Raw genomic sequence first — 18966 nt, 5'->3', positions numbered from 1 at the left:
CTAATAGACATCTACAGAATACTCCGTCCATCAACCACAGACTATACATTCTTATCCTCTGCACATGGAACATACTTAAAGATTAACCACATGTTCAGTCATAAAGCAAGTCTCAATATATTCAAAATGTTGGAAATTATACCAACCATACTCTCAGACCACAGTGGAATAAAAATAGAATTGATACCAAGAAGATCTCTCAAAACTACACAATTACACGAAAATTAAACAATTTGATCTGAGTGATTTTGGATAAATAACAAAATCAAGGCATAAACTTAAAAATTCTTTGAAATAAATGAAAATAGAGACACAATATACCAAAATTTCTTGGATGCATCTAAAACTGTGTTAAGAGTACAGTTTATAATACTAAATGCCTACCTCAAAAAGTTAGAAAGATCTAAAATTAATTATTTAACATGACACCTAGAGGAACTAGAAAAACAATAACAACCTAATTCCACAGATAGAAGAAGAAAGGAAATAACTAAAATCAGAGCAGAAGTGAATAAAACTGAGACCCAAAAATCCATACAAAGAATCAACAAAAGCAAAATTTGTTTTTTAAAAGAATAAACAAGATTGATAGACTGCTAGCTAGATTAACAATAGAAAAAGAGAGAAGATATAAATAAAGCACAATCATAAACAACAAAGGCAAGAGATCGTATGGAAATACAAAAGGTCCTCAGAGACTATTATGAATACCTCTACACATGCAAACTAGAAAATCTAGAGGAAATGGAAAAATTTCTGAAAACACACAACCTCCTAAGATTGAATCAGGAAGAAATTGATACCGTGAACAGACCAATACCAAGTTATGCAATTGAATCAGTAATAAAAAACCTCCCAACAAGAAAAAGTCCCAGACCAGATGGATTCACAGACAAATTCTACCAGACATACACCAAAGAGTTGGCACCAATTTTACCGAAATTATTTCAAAAAATCAAGGAGGACAAACTCTTCCTATATTAGTCCGTTTCATACTGCTATAAAGAACTGCCCAAAACTAGGTAATTTATAAAGGAAAGAGGTTTAATTAACTCACAGTTCAGCAAGGCTGGGGAGGCCTCAGGAAACTTACGATTATGGCGTATATCCTACCTAACTCATTCTTTGAAGCCAGTATCACCCTGATACCAAAACCTGGCAAAGACACAATGAAAAAGAAAGCTACAGACCAAGATCTCTGATGAACATTGACACAAAAATCCTCAACAAAATGATAGCAAACTGAATCCAGCAGCACATCAAAAAGTTAATTCACCATGATCAAGTAGGCTTGATTCCTGGGATGCAAGGTAGGTTTGACATACACAAGTCAATAAATGTGATTCACCACAAAACAGAATTAAAAACAGAAACTGTATAATCATCTAAATAGATACAGAGAAAGCTTTCATCATAATCCAACATCTCTTCATTTAAAAAAAAAAGACCCTCAGGAAACTATGTATCAAAGGAATATACCTCAAAATAATAGTAATAGCCATCTATGATAAATCCACAGCTAACATACTGAAAAGGCAAGAACTGGAAAAATTCCCCTTGAGAACCGGAATAAGATAAGAGTCCACATGCCCACCACTCCTATTCAACCTAGTATTGGAAGTGCTAGCCAGAGCAATTAAGCAATAGAAGGAAATATAAGGCATCCAAATTGGAAAATAAGTTAAACTATCTTCATGGACAAAATGATTCTATATCTTGGAAACCCTAAAGTCTCCACCAAAAGGCTCTTGGAACTGATAACAACTTCAGCAAAGTTTCAGGATGCAGAATCAATGTACAAAAGTCAATAGCATTTCTATACACCAATCATGTTCGACCTGGGAGTCAAATTAATGCAATCCCATTTACTTAAGCCACAAATAAAATTAAATATCTAGGAATATATCTAACCAAGGAGGTGAAAGATCTTCAATGAGAACTACAAAACACTGCTGAAATAAATCACAGATGACACTAACAAATTGAAAAGCATTCCATGCTCATGACTTGAAAGAATCAGTATTATTAAATTGGTCCTACTGCTCAAAACAAACTACAGATTCAATGCTATTCTTGGCAAAATGCCAATGTCACTTTTCACAGAATCAGAACCAAAAAAGCTCCAAATCTCAGCATTACACCATATACTCAGGTAACAAACATGCATTGTACCCCCTGAATATAAAATAAGAATTGAAGGAGAAAAGTAAAACATAAAAAGCAGGCAAGATTAGAGAAAAACAAATGAAAAGGAACGAAAGAAACCTCCAGGAACTGTGGAACTATGTCAAAAGACCAAATCTGTGACTTATTAGAGTACCTGAAAGATATGGGAAGAATGAAACCAAGTTGGCAAACATACTTCAGGATATCATCCGGGAGAACTTCCTCAAGCTAGCAAGACAGATCAGCATTCAAATTCCGGAAATCCAGAGAACCCCAGTAAGATACTTCATGAGGATATCAACCCCAAGACACATAAACATCAGATTCTCCAAAGTTTAAATGAAGGAAAAATTGTTAAGGGCAGCCAGAGAGAAAGGCCAGGTCACCTACAAAGGGAAGCCCCTCAGACTAATGGCAGACTTCTCAGTGGAAACCCTACAAGCCAAAAGAGATTGGAGGCCAATATTCAACATTCTTAAAGAAAAGAATTTCTAACCCAGGATTTCGTATTCAGCCAAACTAGCTTTATAAACAAAAGAGAAATAAAATCCTTTTCAGATAGGCAAATGCTGAGGGAATTCATCACCACCAGGCCTGTCTTGCAAGAGCTCCTGAAGGAAGCACTAAATATGGAAAGGAAAAACCATTACCAGCCACTACTAAAACACACTGAAGTACACAGACCAATGGCACTATGAAGCAATTAGATAAACAAGTCTGCAAAAATAACCAGCTAGCAACATGATGACAGGATCAAATTCACACATAACAATATTAACCTTAAATGTAAATGGGCAAGATGCCCCAATTAAAAGACACAGAATGACAAGCTGGATAAAAAGTCAAGACCCATCTCACATGCACAGACACACATAGGCTCAAAATAAAGGGATGGAGGAAAATTTACCAAGCAAATGGAAAGCAGAAAAAAGCAGAGGTTGCAATCCTAGTTTCTGACAAAACAGATTTTAAACCAACGAAGATCAGAAAGTACAAAGAAGGGTATTACATAATGGTACAGGATTCAATTCAACAAGAAGAGCTAACTATCCTAAATATATATGTACCCTATACAGGAGCATCCAGATTCATAAAACAAATTCTTAGAGACCTACAAAGAGACTTAGACTCCCGCACAATAATAGTGAGAGACTTTAAAACCCACTGTAAATATTAGACCATCAAGATAGAAAATTAAGAAGGATATTTAGGACTTGAACTCAGCTCTGGATTAAGTGGACCTCATAGATATCTACAGAACTCCCCACCCCAAAACAACAGAATGTACATTCTTCTTGGTGCCACATGGCACTTCACTCTAAATTGATCACATAATTGGAAGTAAAACACTCCACAGCAAAAGTAAAAGAACTGAAATCGTAACAGTCTCTCAGACCACAGCACAATTAAACTAGAACTGAAGATTAAGAAATTAACTCAAAACTACACAATTGCATGGAAATTGAACAACCTGCTCCTGAAGGTAAATAATGAAATTAAGACAGAACTCAAGAAGTTACTTGAAACTAATGAGAACAAAGAGACAACACAGCTAATGCAGTGTTAACAGGGAAAATCTGGGACACAGCTAATGCAGTGTTAAGAGGGAAATTTATAGCACTAAATGCCCACATCAAAAAGCTAGAAAGATCTCAAATAGAGATCCTAACATCACCACTAAAAGAACTAGAGAACCAAGAGCAAAGATACCCCAAAGCTAGCAGAAGACAAGAAATAACCAAGATCAGAGCACAACTGAAGGAAATAGAGACATGAAAATCCCTTGAAAAAATTAACAAATCCAGAAGCTGTTTTCCTGAAAAAGTCAATAAAATAGATATGCTTCTAGCTAGATTAATAAAGAAGAAGAAAGCGAATAATCAAATAGACACAATAAAAAATGATAAAGAGGATATCACCACTGACCTCACAGAAGTACAAACAACTATCAAACAACTATCAGAGAATACTACAAATACCTCTATGCAAATAAACTAGAAAACCTAGAAGAAATGGATAAATTCCTGGACACATACACCCTCCCAAGACTGAATCAGGAAGAAGTTGAATCACTGAATAAAACAATAACAGGTTCTGAAATTGAGGCGGTAATTAATAGTCTACCAACCAAAAAAACCCCAAGATCAGATGATTTACAGCTGAATTCTACCAGAGGTACAAAGAGGAGCAGGTATTGCTTCTTCTGAAACTATTCCAAACAATTGAGAGGACAGACTCCTCCCTAACTCATTTTGTGAAGGCGGCATCATCCTGATACCAAACCCTGGCAGAGATGTAACAAAAAAACGAAACTTCAGGCCAATATCCCTGATGAACCTCGATGCTAAAATCCTTAATACAATACTGGCAAACCAAATCCAGCAGCACATCAAAAAGCTTATCCGCCACAATCAAGTCAGCTTCATCCCCAGGATGCAAGGCTGTTTCAACAGACACAAATCAATAGATATAATTCATCCTCTAAACAGAACTAAAGACAAAAACCACATGATTATCTTGTGGAAAAGGCCTTTGATAAAATTCAACATCCCTTCATGTTAAAAACTCTCAATAAACTAGGTATTGAAGGAACATACCTCAAAATAATAAGAGCCATTTGTTACAAACCCACAGCCAATATCATACCGAATGGGCAAAAGCTGGAAGTATTCCCCTTGAAAACTGGCACAAGACAAGGATGCCCTCTCTCACCATTCCTAGTCAACATAGTATTGGAAGTTCTGGCCAGGGCAATCAGGCAAGAGAAAGAAATAAAGGGTATTCAAATAGCAAGAGAGGAAGCCAGATTGTCTCTATTTGCAGATAACAGAAAACCTCATCGTCTCAGTCCAAAAACTTCTGAAGATGATAAGCAACTTCAGCAAAGTCTCAGGATACAAAATCAATGGCAAAAATCACAAGCACTGCTATACACCAACAACAGACAGAGAGCCAAATCATGAATGAACTCACATTCACAGTTGCTACAAACAGAATTAAATACCTAGGAATACAGTTAATAAGGGAAGTTAAGGACCTCTTCAAGGAGAACTACAAACCACTGCTCAAGGAAATCAGAGAGGACACAAGCAAATGGAAAAACATTTCACGCTCATGGATAGAAACAATCAATATTATGAAAATGGCCATACTGCCCAAAGTAATTTATAGATTCATTGCTATTCCCATCAAACTACCATTGACATTCTTCACAAAATTAGAAAAAAAGATCTTAAAATTCATATGGAGCCAAAAAAGAGCCTGTATAGCCAAAGCAATCCTAAGCAAAAAGAACAAAGCTGGAGGTATCATGTTACCTAACATCAAACTATACCACAAGGCTACAGTAACCCAATCAACATGATATTGATACAAAAACAGACACATCGACCAATGGAACAGAATAGAGAACTCAGAAATAAGATTGCACATCTGCAACCATATGATCTTCGACAAACCTGACAAAAACAAGCAATAGGGAAATAATTTTCTAATAAATGGCACTGGGAGAACAGGCTAGCCTGTTTTCTAGCTACATGTAGAAAATTGAAACTGGACCCTTTCTTACACTTTATACAAAAAGTAACTCAAGAGGATTAAGGACTTAAATGTAAAATCCAAAACCATAAAAATGCTGGAAGAAAATCTAAGCAATACCATTCAGGACATAGGCATGGGCAAAGATTTCATGACAAAGATGTCAAAAGCAATTGCAACAAAGGCAAAAATTGACAAATGGGATCAAAATTAAACTAATTTAAATTAAAATAACCAAACTAAATAACTTCTGCACAGCAAAAGAAACTATCATCAGAGTGAACAGACAACTTACAGAATGGGAGAACATTTTTGCAATCTATCCAACAAAGGTCTTATATCCAGAGTCTACAAGGAACTTAAACAAATTTACAAGAAAAAACAAACAACCTCATTAAAAAGTGGGCAAAAGACATGAACAGACACTTCTCAAAAAAAAAAAAAAGACATTTATGCAGGCAACAAACATATGAAAAAAGCTCAACAACACTGATCATTAGAGAAATGCAAACCAAAACCACAGTGAGAATAGTGATTATTAAAAAGTCAAGAAACAACAGACGCTGGCGAGGCTGTGGAGAAATAGGATTGCTTTTACACTGTTGGTGGGGAATGTAAATTAGTTCGACCATTGTGGAAGACAGTGTGAAGATTCCTCCAAGACCTAGAAACAGAAATACCATTTGACCCAGCAATCCCATTACTGGGTATATACCCAAAGCAATATAAATCATTCTATTATAAAGATACATGCACACATATGTTCATTGCAGCACTCTTCACGATAGCAAAGACATGGAATCAACCCAAATGCCCATATGTCCATCGATAATACACTGGATAAAGAAAAGGTATAGATATACCATGGAATACTATGCAGCCATAAAAGGAATGAGATCATGTCCTTTGCAGGGGCATGGATGGAACTGGAAGCCATTATCCTAAGCGAACTAATGCAGGAACAGAAAACCAAACACCGCATGCCCCTACTTGTTAGTGAGAGCTGAACAATGTGAACACATAGACAGAGGGAGGGGAACAACACACACTGAGGCCTATTAGAGGGTGCAGGGAGAGGGAGAGCATCAGAAAAAATAGCTAATGTATACTGGGCATAATACCTAGGTGATGGGTTGATAGGTTAATTATATTTCTGTTTAATTAAACTATCTGTTGGAGATACGCTGATTAAGTTACACTTCTTGTGTTATGTGGAAATATAGGAATAAAATATTTTGTTTCATACTCACAGCTGTGTTTTTGAGTCCAGGTTGATTTTATGTATGAATAAATTCAAGTTCTTAGAGAGGCACTACTATTGCTGTGGAGGATTAATATTCGTTTTGATACACCTATCAACCCAGCACCTAGGTATTATCTAGGTACACCATGGCACACATTTACCTATGTAACAAACCTGCACATTCTGCACATCCTAAAACTTAAATAAAATAAAATAATTGATGCATTCTCACTATGGAGAAATATTTCAATTGTGAATTATGAGGGGTTTTAAAACATAACCAATAACAGTCTTCCTTGTTGAATTAATGTGTCTCTTTCTTTCTGTCTATTCTTGATAGAAGCAGAAAAATAAAAGGATCTTAGAAGTAAAAATGTGGCTGACAATAATAATTAATTCAAGAAAAAAATTTAAGGCTTACTATGTGGGAAAGATGGGCAATGTGCAAGACTTGTGTAAATATGTAACATGTTTTAGGTAATGGGCATAATATGGGCAAGGGTCCTGAGGCAGGAACTTGGAACTTCTAGGAGGTAGAAGTCAATGTGACAAGAATATGGTGAATAAGGGAGAGAAAAGAGGAACAAAATAATAGTGTAGCTTACCTGAGCAAACAAAAATTAATCCTCCACAGCAACAGTAGCACCTCTCTAAGAACTTGAATTTATTCATACATAAATCAACCTGATCTCAAAAACACAGTTGTGAGTATAAAACAAAATATTTTATCCCTATATTTCAATGTAACACAAGAAGTGTAACTTATCAGTATATCTATAACAGATAGCTTAATTAAAGAGAAGCATAATCAACATTCCATGCCTACAAAAACAAAATCAATAAAATACTACTTATCTTTTCATTGTAATTAGAGAATTGTAGGCAAAAAATCTCTTATCTTCTTTTATTGATTAAAATATCACCCATATGCTATTGATTCTCATTTGTCCTTTACAATTTAGCTCAAAGACACTTCTGCAATGACTTCTCTGATTTCACTAAGCAGATCCTGGCATTTCTTGTATGATTCAAAAATACTTTGTTTATACCTCTTATCATAGCTTTTAAAACATTCTTTTATAATTTATCTATTTTTAAAACTACACTTTGTGATCTATAAGTGGAAGGATTAAGCTCTAGGTCTATTAGTGACCCCAAAGTGCAGTAATGCTTTAATTATTTTTATAATTCTTGAGTAATTTCCATCTTTCCCATTTGAATGTATTTGATTTGTTTGCTACTACTTCCTCAGACAGAGCCTAGCAGAGTCCCCAGCACATGGTAGGCAATCAATAAATAATTTTTGAAAGAAAGGTGAATGGCATGAGCTAATTGTGCCACTAGGCTGGTCCTCCAGATCAAAGTAAATCTTAATCATTTTTGTGTTTCCAGTATTTAACACTACTGTTTTGTTGAATATCGTTTTCCCTATGAAATTTTCTCACAATCCTAGAAGTGGGTTTCTTGAGAGCAATAATTTGGTCTTTAATCTTTGCATCCTATAGTCTAGTTTTTAGCACATGCTCAATAAATGTTTACCAAATTACTACATAACATTTAGTATACACTTGGTAAATGTATGTGCAGATGATAACTTTGAAAAGTAGTCTTCTCTGATATTCCTTAAAGTTGTTTGAAAATACTTGAGGCCGGGTGCAGTGGCTCACACCTGTAATCCCAGCACTTTGGGAGGCCAAAGTGGGTGGGTCACCTGAGGTCAGGAGTTCAAGACCAGCCTGGAAAACACGGTGAAACCCTGTCTCTACTAAAAATACAAAAATTAGCTGGGCATGATGGTGGGTGCCTGTAATCCCAGCTACTCAGGAGGCTGAGGCATGAGAATCGCTTGAACACAGGAGGTGGAGGTTGCAGTGAGCTGAGATGGCGCCATTGCGCTACAGCCTGGGTGACAGAGCAAGCATCCATCTCCAGGAAAAAAATTAAAAAATTTAAAAAAAAAAAGAAAATACTTGAAATTGAAACATTTTTGTCCTAGTGGATAATTAGTTTGTCCTAAAGTATAGTTTTTCTGAGTTTCAAAAAACATATGTGTGGATATATTAAATTATTTTCTTTACATTTTCTTTGGGGAATGAGCTTGAAAAAAATTACCTAGGAAAAATTAATTGCAAATAGAAGTGAACTTCACATAGCAAACTAAACCCTAAAAATAATGTTTTTTTCCTGAATATCTTGAACAAAAGTAATTTTACTTCTTACTTGACATTAAATGGCATATTAGTTAAGATTCTCACATGTAAGTAACAGACACCCAACTCAGACTAGCTTAAACAGAAAAGTAACCAAAAATGTGGCTTTAGATCTGAAGAGAATCATAGACTTCGTTAACGGGATTTTCACTGATTCATGCCACTTCCTCAAAGAGGTCTTCCTTCCCCTACCAAAGACTACTGGAATACCTGTTCTACACTTTCATAACACCCTGCATACCTCCTTCATATAACTTATCACAATTTTAATTATACAAAAATTATGTACTTAATTGTTTAATTTGACTTCATGGGACATTATGTACACTGTATTTTTCTTTAGTTCTTAAAGGAAATGACACTTCACAATTAAGATCATCAGAGACCAAACACAAAGACTAGGTCAACTGTAAGTACTGACATAATGTAAAACAGCTATTTGTATTTCTGTTTTTTGTCATTTATTGCTGTGTGTTAGTCACAGTGATTACTTTGACACGGGAATGCTGAAGGCTTAACAATTTTTTCCAGGATTTCAAATGTAGTTAACTTTTCTCTGAGCTATCAATATATGAGAGATGACAGCTGATGGTCAATCCTTTTATCATATCTTTATGTTAAGAAATGAAATTGGATACAAATGCATGTGTTTTTATTATAAGTTAATAAACACAGATTCCTAAACCAATAATAAGAATTATTTTGTACTGTGATGTTCAAATTCCATATTGTAAACACATAAAGAAAAATAACACAAATATGTCAAGAGTCTTATAAGCAAATAGTTTAAATGTATCTTTTTTTAAAATTATGATTGAACTGTGTGAACTGTTATAGAGTAAGACATTTTAGAACACAGTGGATCACTATTACCAAGGATTTGGAAGTCAAATAATGTATTTTTCAGATTATTATATACCTGTTTAACAAGTGATATTAGCTTCAGTAAATTTTAATCTAGTAGTTTGAGAAATGCCTGATTATTCTTTTCCATGATGAAATATCTACTTGAATTTTTTTATGAAAAAAGTATCATTTGCTATATCTTATATCACTGTTTTATATTAAGATATATTGTTAAATTTAATATATGTAATTGTTATCTTTATATATAATATAGAACATAATTATATGATATTGATATATGTTGTATGTACTATAGATATATCCATAGCTGTTATATAATACTATAGTTGATATATGGATGTTAAATAAGCTGTAATATTATGAAGGACATGTGATTAGCTTACATATGGAAGAGGGGAGAACGTGGATTTTATATACCATACCTTTCCTCTTTGCTAATTTCTACTCATTTAGGGAAGAAAATCTAGAAATAGGCTTCCCACTTCCCCTTTCATATATACTTAAATTTCTTTCTTTATAAGCAATAAACTGACACTGACTAAACACAGCCAAACCAAGTGGGGGGAGGTGAGGATTTATTGGAAGGATGGAAGTAGCTTATAAAATAGAAGCAAAAGTTGAACAAGTTAAGCCATGAGAAGGATAGGAATCAGAAAAATTCCAGGAATCTAGGTCCATTCAGTGTTCTGCCAGTGGAATGAGTCAGCTCCAGCCATTCATTGAGCAGAGTATCATTCTGCTCAAGGTTTGAAATTCCAGGAAAACTTCGTTGATATAACCTGAGTCATTTGCTCACTTCTTGGCACCTTGATTGATGGTTTCAGCAAGACTGTATAGTGTTGGGAAAAGTCGTTTCCAAAAGGAAAATTGGGTTACTATTCCAAAAGAAAGGAAAATAGATGATGAATAAACAAAAACATCACATGTGCACAAAAATATAGCACACATACATTCTTGCTAGTAGAAACTTTTCCCAAATGGCCAGCATTTCCTTTTTTGTCAGAGTTTACTCATTTATTTGACAGATACTCAACATATACTATATGCTAGGCCATGCAAGATGTAGAGAATACCAGAATAAGAAAATAAAAATTGATTTCTACATGATACAATAAGTGCCAATATTCCTCTGGCAAATTAAAGAAAGTAAAGATATAGTGAACACTCACTTTTCTATACATTATTAAACTCTCATCAACCCTGCATTTAGTTTCAGGACAGCTATTGCTGATGATACACAAGACATAAGGATTAGCTGTGCCTTACTTATCCAGAAGTAGCCAACTGGAGGTCTGAGGTCTTGTTAGTCCTGCAGCATTATAACTTATTTGTTAACATTAAAAAATAAGGACAAAGGAGACAATTAAATACAACGTGGGATCTGATTGTATCCTGTTGCAGAAAAAAAGTATATTAATAGGACAATTGGTTTTCACATTAGCTAATAAGCTGTTAATATTAATTTTTTGGCTTTGATAAAATTGTGCTGTGGTTACATAAGATGTTAACATTAATATAAGTCTAAAATTATTTTTAATAAAAGCAGTACTACTGTAATGAAAATTTCTGGCTTCTCTTCAAAATGAGAAGATCTGATAGAGCTATTTTGATAGAAGGAATACTTTTCTGGGAAAATGTACATTATAAAAAATTGACTCAAGAAGAGAACAACCATGTAACAAATGGAAAAGTTTATTAAAAATTGCCTCTGTGGAATGTACCAGGCCTTAGGTATTTTGTTTGTTTGTTTGTTTTTTGTTTTTTGTTTTTTGAGACGGAGTCTCGCTCTGTCGCCCGGGCTGGAGTGCAGTGGCCGGATCTCAGCTCACTGCAAGCTCCGCCTCCCGGGTTTACGCCATTCTCCTGCCTCAGCCTCCAGAGTAGCTGGGACTACAGGCGCCCGCCACCTCGCCCGGCTAGTTTTTTTGTATTTTTTAGTAGAGACAGGGTTTCACCGTGTTACCCAGGATGGTCTCGATCTCCTGACCTCGTGATCCGCCCGTCTCGGCCTCCCAAAGTGCTGGGATTACAGGCTTGAGCCACCGCGCCCGGCCTGCCTTAGGTATTTTAATGATTGTCACTATCAAATTTCCAAGAAATAATTTATATGTTTTTTAAAGTATGAGAAGTATAGAAAAATTGTGCTTTGCTGAGAAACAAAAATATACGAGAGAATTTCAGATCATTTTAATAACGCTGATACCAACATTTGATAAAAATTGTACACAAAAGAAAGCTACAGACCCACAGCTAGTATCATACTGAATGGAGAAAAACTGAAAGCTTTTCCTCTAAGATCTGGAACATCACAAGGATGCCCACTGTCACCATTGTTATTCAATATAGTACTGGAAGTTCCAGCTAGAGCAATCAGACAAGAGAAAGAAATAAAGGGCATCCAAATTGAAAAGGAAGAAGTCAAATTATCCTGGTTTTCAGATGATATTATCTTATATTTGGAAAATCTAAAGATTACACCAAAAAACTATCAGAACTGAAAAACTCAGTAAAGTTGCAGGATACAAAATCAACATACAAAATTCAGTAGCCTTCTATATTCCAATAGTGAACAATCTGAAAAGCTAATTTTAAAAGTCCTATTTACAATAGCCATGAATAAAATTAAATACCTAGGAATTAAGTTATCCAAAGTAGTGAAAAATCTTTACAATGAAAACTATAAAACACTGATGAAAGAAATTCAAGAGGACACCAAGACATGGAAAAATATTCCATGCTCATGGACTGGAAGAATCAATATTGTTAAAATATTCATACTACCCAAAGCAATCTACAGATTCCATGCAAACCCTAGCAAAATACATTCTTTACAGAAATAGAAAAAACAATACTAAAATGTATATGGAACTAGAAAAGACCAAGAATAGCCAAAGCTATCCTAAGCAAAAGGAACAAAACTGAAGGAATCACATTACCTGACTTCAAATGATACTACAGAGCTATAGTAACCAAAACAGCATGGCACTGGCATAAAAACAGACACGTAGATCAATGGAACAAAACACAGAACCGAGAAACAAATCCACACACCTACAGTGAACTCATTTTCAACAAAGGTGCCAAGAATATACATTGGGGGAAAGACAGTCTCTACAATAAATGGTGTTGGAAAAACTGGATATCCATATGCAGAAGAATGAAACTAGACCCGTATCTCTTGCTGTATACAAAATATCAAATCAAAATGGATTAAAGACGGAAATCTAAACACTCAAACTGTAAAATGACTACAAGAAGACACTGGGGGAAAATCTCCAGGACACTGCTCTGGGCAAAAATTTCTTGAGCAATACTCCACAAGCACAGGCAACCAAAGCAAAAATGGACAAGTGGGATTAAATCAAGTTAAAAAGCTTCTGTAAAACAAAGGACACAATAAACAAAGTGAAGAGACAACCCAGAGAATGGGAGAAAATATCTGCAAACTACCTATCTGACAAGGGATTAATAACCAGAATAAATAGGCAGCTCAAACAACTCAATAGGAAAAAAATATAATGATCTTATCAAAAGATGGGCAAAAGATCTGAATAGACATTTCTCAAAAGAAGACATGCAAGTGGCAAACAGGCATATAAAAAGGTGCTCAACATCATTGATCAGCAGAGAAATGCAAATCAAAATTGCAATGAGATATCATCTCACCCCAGTTAAAATGGCTTATATCCAAAAGACAGGCAATAATAAATGCTGGCGAGGATGTGGAGAAAGGGAACCCTGTACAGTGTTGGTGGGAATGTAAATTAGTATAACCACTATGGAGAAGAGTTTGGAGATTCCTTTAAAAACTAAAAATTGAGCTACCGTATGATCCAGCAATTCCACTGCTGGGAGTATACCCAAAAGAAAGGAAATCAGTATATTGAAGGGATATCTGTACTCCCATGTTTATTGCAGCACTGTTTACAACAGCTAAGATTTGGAAGCAACCTAAGTGTGCAACACCAGATGAATGGCTCAAGAAAATGTGCTACATATACACAACGGAGTACTATTTAGCCATAAAAAAGAATGAGATCCAGTTATTTGCAACAACAACATGGTTGGAACTGGAGGTGAAATAAGTGAAATAAGCCAGTCACAGAAAGACAAACATCTCATATTCTCACTTAAAAGGTGACAACCAGTGCAGATGAGGATTCAGAGAGTCTGGTCACTAATTTATTGCTGGTGAGAAGATGAAATGGTACAGCCACTCTGAAAAATATTTTGGCAGTTTCTTTAAAAAAGCGAAACATGAAACTACCATATGATAATGCTCAATAAGTATTGAGCATTTATTACAAAGAAATTAAAACATATTCACACAAACACTTGTAGACAAATGTTCATAGAAGCTTTATTTGTAGTAACCAAAAACTGGAAATAACTCAGATGGCCTTCTATGGGTGAAGGATTGAACAAACTGTGGTACATCCATACAGTATACTATTACTCAGCAACAAAGAAGAATAAGCTGTTTATACATGTAACAATTTGGATGAATCTCTTGGAAATTATGATGAGCAAAAAAAAAAAAATCCAATCCCCCAAAATTACATGGTCTATGATTCCATTTATATAACATTTTTGAAATTTCAAAATTATGGGAATAAAGAACAGATTAATAGTTACTAGGGATCATGAAAAGGTGGGGTGAAGATGGCTATAAAAGTTTCATCTTTGTAGTGATGAAACTGTTTATTATCTTGACTGTATAGTACTGTATCCATGTGAATACCATAGTTGTAATACACAAAAGTTTTGCACTATATTATCATTGGGGGAAACTAGGCAAAGAATGTGTGGACTCTATTGTTTCTTAACAACTGCATGTGAATCTACAGTTATCTCAAAATACAAAAATTAATTTTAGAAATTTATATGCCTGCTGTTCCACTAATCCCAGGCCTAAGAATTTCTCCCATAGAAATAAAGCCATTAGAGGCCAGACGCAGTGATTCATGCCTGTAGTCCCAGCACTTCGGGAGGCCAAGGCAGGCAAATCGCTTGGGCTCAGGGCAACCCCATCGCTACAAAAAATACAACAGAGAATGCCCATGCCTTAGGGAGCTTATATTCAGTGGGTAAGAAAGTCAGCCAAAAATATGTGTCAGACAGTAATAAGTGATATGAAGAAAATTAACTGGAAATGGAGGGTTAGAAGCTGGAGCATGACGGAGGTACTATATTAAATAAAGTGGTTAAGGAAGGCCTTTCTCTGAGGAGATGGCAGTTTGATAATAACCAAAATAAGGTGAGGGACCCACCAATATGAAAGGAAAAAGTGGGAAGATGTTTGTAATGTAAAGGGTGATATGAAAGGAGACTATTTTAGGTAGAAGACAAAGGTCTGGAGTCAGAAAGAAGTTAGGGGTATTTGAGGAAGGAAAGGTAGATGTTGAAATCAGAAAGTTAGCAAGGACCATATTATGTAGACCCTCAGAGGCCATAGTAAGGAGTGCAGATTTTATTGAGAGTGTAACAACCTGTCATTAGAGTTTTAAATTCAGGGGATGGAATGAAGATATAACCTGATTTGTTTTGAAAATGTTAGTCTGCCTACTGTAAGGTAAAATGACGATAAAGATTCAATAGTGGGGTCTGGCACGGTGGCTCATGCCTGAAATCCCAGTACTTTAGGATGCTGAGGCAGGCAGATCACTTGAGGTCAGGAGTTCGAGACCAGCTTGGCCAACGCGGTGAAACCCCGTCTCTACCAAAAATACAGAAATTAGCTGGGCGTGGTGGTGCACACCTGTAGTGTCAGCTACTCAGGGGGCTGAGGCAGGAGAATCGCTCTTGAACTTGGGAGGTGGAGGTTGCAGTGAGCCGAGATCCCACCACTGCACTCCAGCCTGGGCAACAGAGTGAGACTCCATCTCAACAAAAATAAATAAAATAAAATAAAAAGGATTCAACAGTGGAACCACAGTTTTGATGACTATCAAAGACCATTACATAATTTTCAAGTCTCACATTGAAACTGGATATGAGAATTTTGGACTTTAGATGGCATGTTATAGCTCCTTTGAGGGACACCTAAAGAAAGCTTTAGGCTTCCAAATTATGAAAGGCTGACTTGGTGGAATATTTGAAGGTTAAAATTTGTTTCTTATTAACTCATGTAGTTCACTCAGGACTAAAAATTATTTATGCCAACTGTATGCAAAGGCGGCCATATGCTAAGCACTGAACCCTTTGTGTTCTAAGAAGATATCTTAGAATTTGCATATACAGTAAAGGACATCAGTCAGCGATTGTTCCCATGGTATTCATTTTTAAAAAGAATGTGTTGTGTTTATTTGTTGACTAGCAATGATGCCTCTTATTTCCAGTACTTATTTGAAACTGTTTTATTCTGCAGTCTAATTAAGATCATGCTTAAACTAAGTTAAATAGGTTTTTGTTTCTGTATGCTCTATCATTGTTGCCAAAACGTGTTCTTCATGACATTACTGCTAATAGATGCTCTATGAAAATAAAAACTGCTTCTGTAATTAAATAACCTTTAGGAACACATGTCTTCTCTCAACAAATCAAGAATGCATATTAGAAAATACAAAGTTCTAAGATGTTCCACAGTTAGGAAATTTTGTTTTTATATGTGCTGAATCTTCCATTTATCAATCTAGACCACATAATTTTCACTTATATTAACATCTCAAAGAATTAGTGTTCTACAAAACAGCTTTCAAAAATGTTATTCTAGGTAGTTCAGTTAGTCATGTTGTTTCCAGACGCTTTCCCTCATTTCATTCCTTGTGTCCTAAAGTACTGTTTTAAAACCCACAAGGGGCTCTTCAGGCAACATAGCGGGTGGAGAAGCTGGAGTGACTCTGGGGCAGCCGCATCTTTTGCGTCAGGATCTCACCACGTTGGACGTTACCAAGTTGACGCCACTTTCACACGAAGTTATCAGCAGCTGACAAGCCACAATTAATATAGGTACAATTGGTCATGTAGCTCATGGGAAATCTACAGTCGTCAAAGCTATTTCTGGAGTTCACACCGTCAGGTTCAAAAATGAACTAGAAAGAAATATTACAATCAAGCTTGGATATGCTAATGCTAAGATTTATAAACTCGATGACCCAAGTTGCCCTCGGCCAGAATGTTATAGATCTTGTGGGAGCAGTACACCTGATGAGTTTCCTACAGACATTGCAGGGACCAAAGGGAACTTCAAATTAGTCAGACATGTTTCCTTTGTTAACTGTCCTGGCCATGATACTTTGATGGCTACTATGCTGAATGGTGCAGCAGTGATGGATGCAGCTCTTCTGTTGATAGCTGGTAATGAATCTTGTCCTCAGCCTCAGACGTCTGAACACCTGGCTGCTATAGAGATCATGAAGCTGAAGCATATTTTGATTCTACAAAATAAAATTGATTTGGTGAAAGAAAATCAGGCTAAAGAACAATACGAGCAGATCCTTGCATTTGTCCAAGCTACAGTAGCAGAGGGAGCTCCCATTATTCCAATTTCGGCTCAGTTGAAATACAATATTGAAGTTGTTTGTGAGTACACAGTAAAGAAAATTCCAGTACCCCCAAGAGAGTTTACTTCAGAGCCCCGGCTTATTGTTATTAGATCTTTTGATGTCAACAAACCTGGCTGTGAAGTTGATGACCTTAAGGGAGGTGTAGCTGGTGGTAGTATCCTAAAAGGAGTATTAAAGGTGGGCCAAGAGATAGAAGTAAGACCTGGTATTGTTTCCAAAGATAGTGAAGGAAAACTCATGTGTAAACCAATCTTTGCCAAAATTGTATCACTTTTTGCAGAGCAGAATGATCTGCAATATACTGCTCTAGGCGGTCTTATTGGAGTTGGAACAAAAATTGACCCCACTTTGTGCGGGGCTGACAGAATGGTGGGGCAAGTACTTGGTGCAGTTGGGGCTTTACCTGAGATATTCACAGAATTGGAAATTTCCTATTTCCTGCTTAGATGGCTTCTAGGTGTACACACTGAAGGAGACAAGAAAGCAGTAAAGGTTCAAAAGCTGTCTAAGAATGAAGTGCTCATGGTGAACATAGGATCCCTGTCAACAGGAGGGAGAGTTAGTGCTGTCAAGGCCGATTTGGGTAAAATTGTTTTGACCAATCCAAAGTGCACAGAGGTAGGAGAAAAAATTGTCCTTAGCCGAAGAGTTGAAAAACACTGGCGTTTAATTGGTTGGGGTCAGATAAGAAGAGGAGTGATAATCAAGCCAACAGTAGATGATGACTGAAGAATACCAGTTAAATAATACATTCGGATGGAATTGGAAGTTGGAATTTCTCTTAACAACCAAGGGGTTTATTTTCAAAGCAATATTGGGGAAATGATTTCACAGTTCGTTACCTTACTAGGTAACTGTAAGGTTATTCTCTTTTTTTTTGTTATGAAAACTTAGAGACTACAATTAATATAAAATTGGCATAATGTTGGATTGAATCTACATTTTGGCAGAAGTTAAGCATTCCCACATAATGTCAAAGTTATACATCATGCAGTTTTGGTTTTTTTGTTTGTTTTATTTTCTTTTGTTTTTGAGTCTGCTTCTGTTGCCCAGACTGGAGTGCAGTGGTGTGATCCCCAACCTCTGCCTCCCGGGTTCAAGCAATTCTCCTGCCTCAGCCTCCAAAGTAGCTGAGATTACAGGTGTGCGCCACCACACCGAGCTAATTTTTGTATTACTAGTAGAGACGGGGTTTGGCATGTTGGCCAGGCTGGTCTCTCTTGACCTCAGGGTGATCAGTCCACCTCAGCCTCACAAAGTGCTGGGATTACAGGCATGAGCCACCTTGCCCAGCCCACATCATACAGTTTGAAATGAAACTTTGCCACAACCAGCCTTTGCTGTAGCACACACATATATCACTGAACCTGCTTGAAATAAAGATTTTTTTCTTTTTCATGATTCGTCTTTGAGTACCTCCAGGCTGAAGGACTGTTGT

General features: G+C 36.1%; 1 pseudogene across 1 annotated transcript; it reads left to right on the top strand.

The window, feature by feature from the left end:
- Positions 1-1097: 1097 nt before the first annotated feature.
- Positions 1098-18386, top strand: LOC105526088 (annotated as a pseudogene). The gene is made up of 2 exons (XR_001004019.1): positions 1098-1102; positions 16799-18386. The product of XR_001004019.1 is annotated as a eukaryotic translation initiation factor 2 subunit 3 pseudogene (transcript).
- Positions 18387-18966: the final 580 nt, after the last annotated feature.

This window comes from Colobus angolensis, unplaced genomic scaffold (assembly GCF_000951035.1).
Source record: "Colobus angolensis palliatus isolate OR3802 unplaced genomic scaffold, Cang.pa_1.0 Scaffold57, whole genome shotgun sequence".
Classification (NCBI taxonomy): Eukaryota; Metazoa; Chordata; class Mammalia; order Primates; family Cercopithecidae; genus Colobus; species Colobus angolensis.
The sequence above is the reverse complement of the archived record's forward strand: the minus strand, read 5'-3'. Positions and strand labels throughout refer to the sequence as shown.